Consider the following 11,324-nt stretch of genomic DNA (forward strand, 5'->3'; position numbering starts at 1 on the left):
GAAATCATATTTGGTCATTGGTCAATTTGTACTAAAAATGAAATGATGTGTCTTCCAGACCCAAGGAAGATAATACTTGAAATATAATGAAAGGATTAAAGTTAAGTAAGACCTTTAAATATTTATAGTTATATCATAATTATTCACCAATTGCCTAATGGTCATATTCTTATGGCAGGGTTAAACTTTAGAGCGCTCTGACATTATCTTACTCAAATCAACTATTCAACTCGGTTATCTATAAGTTTTTTGGAAGTGCAAGTTTGATTTTATAATTTTTAGAAAAATAATATTTTGTTTGAAAGTCTAATATTTTATTATTGCTTTAATTTTATTTCCTACGTCGGCCGTAGACTTCATTTTGACTCTTAGAGTTAAGAAGATATATGAACCTATTGATTGTACATTGAATTTATTATTATTTTCTAGGTTGTCAATCTGTAAATAATAATTGTTGATGGCATGGTGTTATACACCTGAGTTTGAGTCGCGCACTGACTTATGGCAAATACCTTAAAATAAAATTATAATCGAGGTATCTGTATCTTTATCGCTGCCAGAAAATGGTTAGACAGGGCCGTATAGACTTCAATTATTAACAAGATGATTCCTCTGATATGAAACAAAAAAAAATCCAAACGTCGATAAGACGACCACCGGCAATTTTTCAGTGTTAGGGGGGAGAAGGTGACATCTCGACGAGTCATTCGTTGTAAGTATCTGAACTGACCAAAATTAAAATTCTCTGAACATGTTTAAAGTCTCTCTTTGAAAAGCTTCTCCCATATCAGAGGAACTGACGAAAATTAAAAAACACAAGGTAACGGTGATACTCTTCTCCCATTGACTCATCTTTCTAAAAACCTATCGGTTTTTCTTGCAGGAGAAATCAAAAGCCAGGGACATAGCGATTCAGATAACAAAGCCTGGAACTGACGAAAATTATTTTGCAAGACAGTTTTCTGGTATTCCCCAAACTAAAAAATGTGCAAAACATTTTTGGACTGTGTTAATTTGTTGAAATATGCAATTCTCCGGACAGGGTTTCAATCTTATCTCGGTGACATTGTTCTGAATTACCATGCTTGATTCCGCCCCTAACGAACAAAAAACTGAAACATTTTTCGCATCCGAACAATCTCCGATCGTATTGATGCATCGAGGATAAATCCTTGGTCATATAAGATTCAGATAATTAGGCTATTGAACGCCTCATCATTGAAACGATAATAAGCGTAAATCGAGGTCCGGGCATCCCCCATTTGACCGAAGAAAAATGCTAAACACTACAAAGAACGGCAACAAAAGCCAGTTGACATCGCAGGGCCAACGTGTCTCATTCTTGCCGCTTGCAAACGGTGTTAGTTCCTCTGTCCGGACGGTCCGGGGTCTGCCTTGGGCTTCGGGGGGGAGCTTCTCGGGGTATATCGTCGTAGAAAGTTTTGCAATGTTCCCTTCTTCTGCGAGGAGTGGGAGGAGAGCGGTTTTCCGACAACGCGCCTGTCCAAGGACCGCTTGCAAGGGGCCACGACTTGGCTCAACTTCATCTTCTTTCTACTCGTCTCTTCTGTAGCTCGGTGAGCTCTTCAGGGAGGGGGCTGCTGTTGGCGATGTTGTTGGCCTTGCGTCATCTGGGCTCCCTTTAATAGTTTTTCATAAGCCTCACAGCGTGTTGGACTTGTCTGTTTTCCCAGTCCACGCTTCCCTCGTACGCGCTTATGTTGCAAGAACCAGTCGTCTGGTCTTCCTAAAACTCAGCAATTCGGGTTGGTAACGATATAGTTTCGTTCAGTATTTGTTATTTAAGAGCGTTGTTGGCTGAGTCGTATGAACTCTGTTTTCCCACAACGTGTCAATATAAATCTCCTAAAGATTCCACATATTGGTCAAGTCGTGCAACTACGCGACCGGACGTGAGAAGGTGAAGACCTTCGTCTATCATGATCAAAAGAAAAACGGTGTTGACCCAGGACAAGGATGCGTATGTTAAAAAAAGTCAAAGCCATATTGTCCATGTCAATCAAAAAGCATGGAGGCCTCATGCCATTAGAAGCCGCGGTTCATATATTGTCATTCCATATTAAAAGAATATTGTTTGGGTGATTTAAAACATCATATCAAAATTAGTACAAAGTAGTTAAATTTAGGGTTTGACAGTCCGGGTTTTTAGCAAAGCCTAAACCTTACCTAAACTTGGGTCCGGTTCCAGTCTGTACTTGTTCAATCCCGGTCCAGTCCGGGTTTTTAGTGAAGAACTAAACCTTACCTAAACTTCGGTCTGGTTGTGGTCTGTACTTGTTCTGTCCCCGTCCTGTCCAGGTTTCTAGCAAAGATCTAAACCTTATCTAAACTTAGTTTCGGTTTTGGTCGGGTCCAGGTCTGGCAGGTTGGCTAGTAAATGTCAAAGTTAAAGTAAAAAAGTATGTTGAATATCATCTGCATCAAGTGGGTGCGCACAGATTGTCAAATATATGGCGGCTTTGCTGAGCACAATAGAAACCTCTACAGCGAGTTGGATTTGATATTTTTAGAATTTTACAAAAAATATTTAATAATCAACTACTGGCTCCGGTCTGGTTTGTCCCTTGGACCTAAACCTGTTTGATCAACAGGTCCACCCTCATGCGGTGAACCTACATTCCTGGTTAAATCCGGTCAAATTGGCCCTGGGTCCTAAATGTCAAACCCTAGTTAAATTCAGTATCAGCAATTGGATTTTGATTTACATAACTGAATCCTGCAGGAAGAAACATAATCAGACTCAAATGTTCGTACAAGGAAACTTCAGAGTGTAAGAAACTTAAGAGTCATATGAAATAAGTAATGTCCCCAAGGAAAGACGTTATATCGTCTTTCCTTGGAAGAATATACAACAATATTTTGTGTCTGAATGGGTTAGCTAGTTTGACTAAAAAGGTAAAAAGTATACTTATGTATGTATATATGTATATATGAAATTAGGGCTAGAATAAGAGCAAAGATGGATCAAAACGAATGCAAATGCTCATAATAAGAGATAAACAGGTGTTCCTAACGGACAGTGATAATAATTTATACTCAAGCACCATTAAAGATCATACTTGTAGAAGACAAATGGATTAAAATGATGTCACTTTAAGGATACACCTTGCAGTGGGAGACTATTTACTGTTGTGTATTTTATACAGTTTAAGGAGGCATAAAATTATGCTTGACAGACTAATATAGGTCGATGCATCGGAAGGGGAAAAAAGTGACAATCATAGCAATACTATAAACTTGGTAAGAAGAATACCTTAAACAAAAAAGACATGGAAGAAATTAAAATCTGGTAACAGTTTCACAGCCCTACAACAAATACAAATAAGCACCATAGAAGAAAAGCAGACATAGATTCACAGCCCTACAAGAAAAGAAGTTGAAACTGAGGTATCGAGATTGACGAGAAAGACTATAGAGTCAGAAAGTGGGGAATGCAAGACGATTGTGATACTTGGAAAAAGAGAAAGAGAAGTACAGAAGAACACTTTTTGAGATAATATAATGTCAAATGGAATAAAAAAGTGGAAACTGAGAGCAAAAATCAAAAGCATAAAATAAGCAAAGGATAGAATAAACGTATAGTTTAGCAAGAGAAGGACACCATAGTTAATACATCACACTTGAGTATTAAAGCTACTACTCAGCGTCTTGGACTTAGTCATCTTATAAGGATCAAGTGCCTGAGGAATGATATATACCAATAACCAATGACAACTATGTTCAATGAGTGAGTTAACATACTCCTTTGTATCTTATACAACATGAGGTGTTGCTTCGCACTCCACGTGCTAGCCAATGGACATATCAATTTGGTGTTTCAGGGGCCACCTAATAGACCTATCAATAGCTCGTGATGAATGAAATCAAACCCTACCATGATTCTAGTTTTTCATTTATCCCTCATGCAATTAGATCCATAATCCATGAATGATGGGAAAAATCTCATCTGATTTCTTTGCCCTAATTGTCAATGATAGACAAATACCTAGTCCAAAATAGGTTTTTCAATTTTAATCATAATCAGGGATGAATTTAATAACATATTTTTCTTGATTAGTGTCTGATGGTTGTTTCTAAAAATGATTGAGTGAAATTTTTTATTAAACTTACTAATTATCTATATTTTCTGTACCATAGTTAATAGGTTAATTCATCTCTTGAGTGAATCCGTTTTCACACCCAAATGGTTTAAGTGGGCAGATTGTCACAAAAAAGTTGATTCCAACTTATTCAACTCAATTCTTTTGGGGTAAAAAATTGAAAGGTGATAATAGTTCTTCAACTTTTAATTTATTTTTCAAAACAGGCTTACTCCTGGTAAGTCCTTTGCCTCTAAAATATTTTCTAGGACCCCTTAAATATCATCCATACCAAAGGCATTGTCTTTATAAAACTTTATAAAGTATAGAAGTAAGAGCCGCAATGAAACTTGAAACTTGCTATGATCTAGGCTAGCTCCCAACTCCTGGGGTGTTCCATTGACCCAGGACAGCATATCGTGCTAGTGTTCGCCCGTCCCGATACTGGTACCGGATGCCGGTATCGGGACGGATGCTGTACCGGATACCGCAAAGGCAATTTCCGGTATCCGGTTTTTTCGATATCCGGATGCCGGATATCGGTACCGGATATCGGCTGCTACAGTACCGATATCCGATACCGATATCCATCCCGATTCGGCATCCGTCTCCGTCTCACGGGGACAGATGCCGGTATCGGATATCGGATGTGGATATCAAAAACCGATATCCACATTGGATGTAAGCCATTTCCTAAGTTTCATTAGGTTGACCGTGTACTTTCGATTCAAATTTTTTGAATAAAAAATACACGGTCATTCGGTTAGAGGCTCCGAGCTTAGACGGCGGAGGACTGGAGGACGGCGGAGGACGGCAGAGGACGGCGGAGGACGGCGGAGGATGGCGGAGGCGGACGGTGGCGACTGACGGCTGCGGCTACAAAGGTATGTCTTCTTACCTCTTCTGATTTCGATACTGTTCTTTTGATTTTCTTGCGTTTCTTGTCTCTCAGATATCTCTTTGTATTGATTTTGATTTTTCTTTCTTCGCTATTGATATTGAATTTATACCATGCCAAATGCATATTCAATTTCCCAGTCTAACTCACGCTCCTTATTCTCGCATACTCTCTCATTCTTACTCTCCTTTTTCTCTCGTTCACCCTCTCACTGACTCTGTCACCCTCCCTTCTCAAATTCCATTTCATTGTAATTATTCTTGTAATTCTTATCCTCTTCTCTCATTCCATCTCAAACTCTGTTTCAGTCTATCTTCTCTCTGGTTCCTTTTATCTCAATTAATTCTTTCTCTTGATTAAATCTTTAATTCTTTCTTTCAATTCTCTCCTACTCTCTGTTTCCTTTTATCTTTTTATCTCTAATTCTGAGTCTGTCCCAGTCTCTCTTACTCTCTTATTGTTTCTCTAAATCCTTCTCTCCTCTTTACCTCGTTCACCTTCTATCTCACCAGTCACCCCGTCAATTTCCCAGTATCCTTCTTATTAACTTTCCTATTCTTCTTGTTTCTTCTCTTACGCCCATTAATTCATCGTCTTCTTCTTTTGTTTCTCATCTTCCTCTTCTTTATTTACTTATTCTACCTTTTTAGTATGTTCTCTTCTCTCTTCCTCCTTTTTCTATTCTTTGTTTTTTTCTGTCTTCTTCCTCTTCTCTGTTTATTTTCTCTCCTTCTTTTTCTTCATTGACCTATTCTACGGTTTTATTCTCTTCTTTTTTCTCATCCTCGTTTTTCTCTTCTTCCTTTTCTTTAATCTCTTCCTCTACCCAACTCTTCCCTTCTTCCACATATGCTTCTTCTTTTTTCTTCTCTTCTGGATATTAATTTATCTGCTTCGTCTTGTTTTTCTCTTCTTCTTCTTCCTTTTTCATATTCTATATTTTTATTCTCTTCTTTTTTATCTTCTTCGTTTTATCTTCTTTTTTCTCTTTTCCTTCTTCTACAATTTCATCTTCTATGTCATTTTCCCCTATTCTTTTCTCTCCCTCAATTTTTCTCTCCTTCTTTCATCTTTAATCTCCTCCTCTACCCCTTTCTTCCCTTCTTCCCCATATTCTTCTTCTACTTTCTTATCTTATGATTATTAATTTCTCTTCCTCTTCTTTTTTTCTCCTTTTCTTCTTCTTTGATTTCCTACTCTACCGTTTTAGTCTCTTCTTTTTTTTCTTCCTCATTTTTGTCTTCTTCATTTTTCCCTCTTACTCTATCCCTTCTTCACCTTCTTCTGTTTTTCTCTCTTTTCCTTCTTCTGTACTTTAATTTTCTACGTTTTTTTCCCCTCTTCTTTTCTCTCCCTCGATTTTTCTCTCCTTCTTCATCTTTAATCTCCTCCTCTACCCCTTTGTTCCCTTCTTCAGCTTATTCTTCTTCTTCTTCTTTCTCTTTTCCTTCTTCTACAATTTCATATTCCACGTTCTTTTTGTCCTTTTTTTTCTCCCCCTCGATTTTTCTCACCTTCTTCATCTTTAATCTCCTCTCCACCCCTTTATCTTTTCCTCTTACTCTATCCCTTCTCCTTCTTCTTCTTCGGTTTTATTCCTCTTTTTTCGTCTTACGTTCTCTCCCCCCTCTTTAATTCTATTATTCTGCTTTCTTCTTCTCACCTCATTCTCATGCTCTATGACTCAACAATTCTTGCTTGAATATCTATCGTTCTTCCTTTACTTGTATATTCTGTTCTCCTTTTTTCACTCTCTATTAAATTGTCGTATTCATTGCACGTGTTACGTAATTGATGGCTTAAATGGCAGTTTGGCATCATGTGATGCCGTTGTGTTGACTTTTTGCTTACCAAAATATGCCATCAGAAACATGAACCCACCCAGAGGCAATGACCCAGCCCAAGAAAGATCTGGGTCAGGAGCTGTAGGCCCTAAACGTACGGAGGCGGGAACTTCTCGTGGCGTACAGAGTCAGCCTCGTTCAAATCGTTCAGTCATCATTGACTACTTCGAACAGATGGAAGATGGATACTATACATGCTTATTGTGCTGGGAGTTGAACCTGCATAGTAAGAGGAAACCCATAAAGAGGCAAGCCGACAAAAGCACAAACGTATTTTGGCATCACTTCAAATCCTGCCATCCAGCTCGTCACGCGGAATTGAAGGGCGAAGCCCCTGAAGACCCTGGTCAGACACGCATCACTGATAGAATGTAGAGCAAACAACAGGGATAGCCTAGCCGACGGGGGCCGATTAGAGGGCACACCCCAGATGAGACGAAGAATTTCATTGCACAATTCGTATGCTTGATAGATTCACCCTAGAGCATTGTTGACAATGTCACCTTTTACGATATGTGGCGTTACGCGACGCTTATCGACTTGGATCCTCCAAGTGCGAAGGTCATAAAGAGGTGGACCATCCAAATGCATGGCCAAATGAAACTTGGTTTGAGGAAGCTCTGGGAGAGTGTGGCCCAAGTGTCACTCACCGTAGATGTGTGGACTGCGAAGAACAGGACTGGATTGCTAGGCATCACCGTCCATTGGGTGGACGACACATGGACGTACAGAGAGCGGATACTTGCCATCCGAGAAATTGTCGGCAAGCACGATGGGGAGAACATGGCGTCCATTAATCTCCAAGCACTTGATGAGTTCTATCTACGGACGAAGGTGAGAACTCAGCGTCTATCTCATTTTATTAGTTGAAATTGTGCATTTACATGTGTAACGTAATTATGCAGGTCTACGCCGTTACTATTGACAATGCCACGGCGAATAAGAGGATGTTGGCATTGATGGCGAGAAAGTTGAAGAGCGTAAACCTGACGTTTACCGCCAGGAGACACGTCCCATGTGTGGCACACATTCTGAATATTGTCGTGCAAGCGGCGTTAAAAAGCTTCGGTATTCCTTCAGCCCAAGGTGTGGAACCCGAAAAAGGCGACATGATGAGGACAGCAGAGCACTACGACAGCGACCACGACAATGATCTCGGTGATGTATACTCAGTGTCTGATGACAATGAGGGACCACGCAAGCCGTTCTGTTTGGGTGATGCAGTTGCAAAAGTACGCACCCTAGTGCGGAGTATTCGGAGCTCTACGCAACGGAGAGAACTCTATACATAGGCTTGTGAAGACGACCCCGAAGTCGGGGACTCCAATATGGTCGTCTTAGACTGTCCAACCTGATGGAACAACACGTACACTATGTTGGCGGCCGCCATCAAGAAGCGTGATGTACTTGACGAAGTCTCGACGGCTTTTGGCCGGAAGGCGACGTCGTCGAAGTTGTCGAAGGACGAGTGGGAGTTGGTAAAAGAGTTCCACTGCATCCTTGGCCTTTTCGCCGTACCAACTAATCATGTTTGCAAGACAGTGATGCCGGCGATCTGCGATGTCCTGCATCTCATAGACAACCTCAAGGTTCACATGGAGGAAGTGGTCCAGCAAATCGAAGACGCGGCATTCTTCACATCTGTTCGACGCTTGCATGAAGGAGAACGTTCGAACATGGCACAGGCATGTAGAGCGATGCATTGCAAGCTTGCACAGTATGCTGAGATACTATGGGCGAATGAGGCGATCACGGCCACGGCATTGATGGATCCAATCCACACAGGGGCAAGGCTCCACCCAGGCGTCCGAGACACGACCATCGCATATGTAGGGTCGTTGTTACCCGATGACTGGTCAAGCCGTGGACCGAGAGTGGCCGCTGAGAAGGGGCAGCCGGGAGGTGAAGAGTTGGACGAGTGGTTTAGCAGCACTATGCGGCACGTGCAAGCGGCACCGGTGACAACGAGGTCGGCCTAGGACAAGTTCAACCAGTTCCTTACAGAGACTGTGCCAAATGAGGGTGTGTTCACTCCATTATCTTGGTGGGCCACGACGGGGTTGAAGCGTTTCCCCTTTGCTTGCAGCCGTTGCGAGGGACCTATTATCCGTATGTGCGATGAGCGCCCCTACCGAGCGCATGTTCTCAGTTGGCAATGCTATTGTCACGTACAAGCGATCGCTTCTGTCGCCAATAAGCATCGAAACACTAATCACTGTGAAGTGTTGGCTCCGTGCGGACAACAAACGGTGGTACAATGATGTTGAGCTAGATGACGATGCTGACGACGGAGAAGATGGTGTGGTCGCATGTGCTCGAGGTACACATCACATAACTGAACTAGATGTTCTTATTTCTATGTAATTATCGTTACTGATCTCTTATCATCTCAAACGCAGGTGATGATCAAGTGAGCACAAATCTCTGACAGAGCCGTCGGGACTACGTTTTTTTGACAGGGCCACAGTCATAGCATACATATGAATTTTGCTACAAATGTCAAATTAACGGCGTGTATGGATTCTTTGGAATTTATTTAAATTTTGATACATTTTCCAAAAATGTAATTGAATATCCCTAAATTACTACGACGATTCAAATGAATCCATAGTATTAAATTTTATATCAATTCAAATATGCACTTTCAATTCTTGTTATAAATTTATATCCGGCATAACTATATTCCTCCAACTATCCAATAAATAATCTTAGTATCAATCAAAAAAATTAATCCCTGTAATTAAATATACTGCCAAGAAGTATACTTACTCGTCTATTAAATTTACTAACTATATTACACAATTTTATTCTCTAAAAATAACAGTATATTAATTTCTTCATAACATTAGTTGTTACTTAAAAATAACAATTCTACAACTATCTTGTTATGGTATTACATATTTTCTGCAGTTTTATTCACATAAAAATATAGTTCACTAATTTCACTAAAACATTAGTTGTCACTTGTCAGGCATTCTCATAACCATTCCACTAATATATTCCACTCTACCTTAGTAACCTTGGTAACTTTATACGGAATTTTATTTTACTAGAATTAAAAATATATTAATTTCTTAATAACATTAGTTGTTAGGTCATATTAAATTTATTATTCCATTTATTAACTATATAACGCAATTTTATTTTCTTAAAATAACAATATATAAATTTCTTAATAACATTAGTTGTTAGGTCATATTAAATTTATTATTCCATTTATTAACTATATAACGAAAGTTTATTTTCTTAAAATGACAATATATTAATTACCTAATAACATTAGTTGTTAGGTCATATTAAATTTATTATTCCATTTATTAACTATATAACGAAAGTTTATTTTCTTAAAATGACAATATATTAATTACCTAATAACATTAGTTGTTAGGTCATATTAAATTTATTATTCCATTTCTTAACTATATAATGCAATTTTGTTTTCTTAAAATAACAATATATTAATTTCTCAATAACATTAGTTGTTAGGTCATATTAAATTTATTATTCCATTTCTTAACTATATAACGCAATTTTGTTTTCTTAAAATAACAATATATTAATTTCTCAATAACATTAGTTGTTAGGTCATATTAAATTTATTATTGTTTTTATTGACTATATTACCCAATTTTACCCTTGTTATCATGATATTTTACATTTTCAACCGATATCTGTGGGCGGCGAGCTGGCGAAGATGAGAATTAACTGTAAGATGGCTGGGGAGAATATAAAGTCCCAAGGAAATTAGAATTTTTCCATATGGGATTGCAGACGACTGAAAAAAAATTGCCGGATATCGGTTTTCGATATCCAGATATCAAAAACTGATATCCGGCGTCCGATATCCGTCTCGTCCCTACCCCTACGATATCCAATACCGATATCTGTCTAACCACTGATAGACGGATATCGCCCGATATCCAATATCCGATATCCGGAACCGTCCCATTTTTTTCCAGATATCGGATATCGGTTGTCCGATACCGAATATCGGATGGATATCGGGACGGCGAACTCTATATAGTGCATAGTTAGACTTTCCCTACTTCATAGGTCTGGGTTCTGACCTATATCTATTCTCTTACCAATATTTCTCTCGTTCGTTACTACAGTTGATTCCTTTTTTTTGAAAGATGGCATAGCACCTTTTATTTCGACACTATTTTATATTACGAGGAGCTAGACTCAAAGACTCAAAAAAAAGCAAAACGTGACGTAGAGTTTGGTCAGTGTCCCTCTATTTTCTTCATTTCACGACCTTTCAAGCAAAATTGTCTCTCTTCTCAGCTTTAAATATAATTCCCAAAGGCAATTTTCATTTTCGTCATCTTCGGACCTTGCAAGCGGATGAGCATTTGCATATTTTCTACTATGATCCTAGGATGGCATCTTTCTCGTATTCTTTGCCTTATCTTTAATCTCATATCCATGATGATAGTAAGCGGTCGTGTTTCATCTATCTCTCTCTCTCCCTTTATCTCT

The sequence above is a fragment of the Wolffia australiana genome, chromosome 16, assembly GCF_029677425.1.
Source record: "Wolffia australiana isolate 7733 chromosome 16, ASM2967742v1".
Classification (NCBI taxonomy): Eukaryota; Viridiplantae; Streptophyta; class Magnoliopsida; order Alismatales; family Araceae; genus Wolffia; species Wolffia australiana.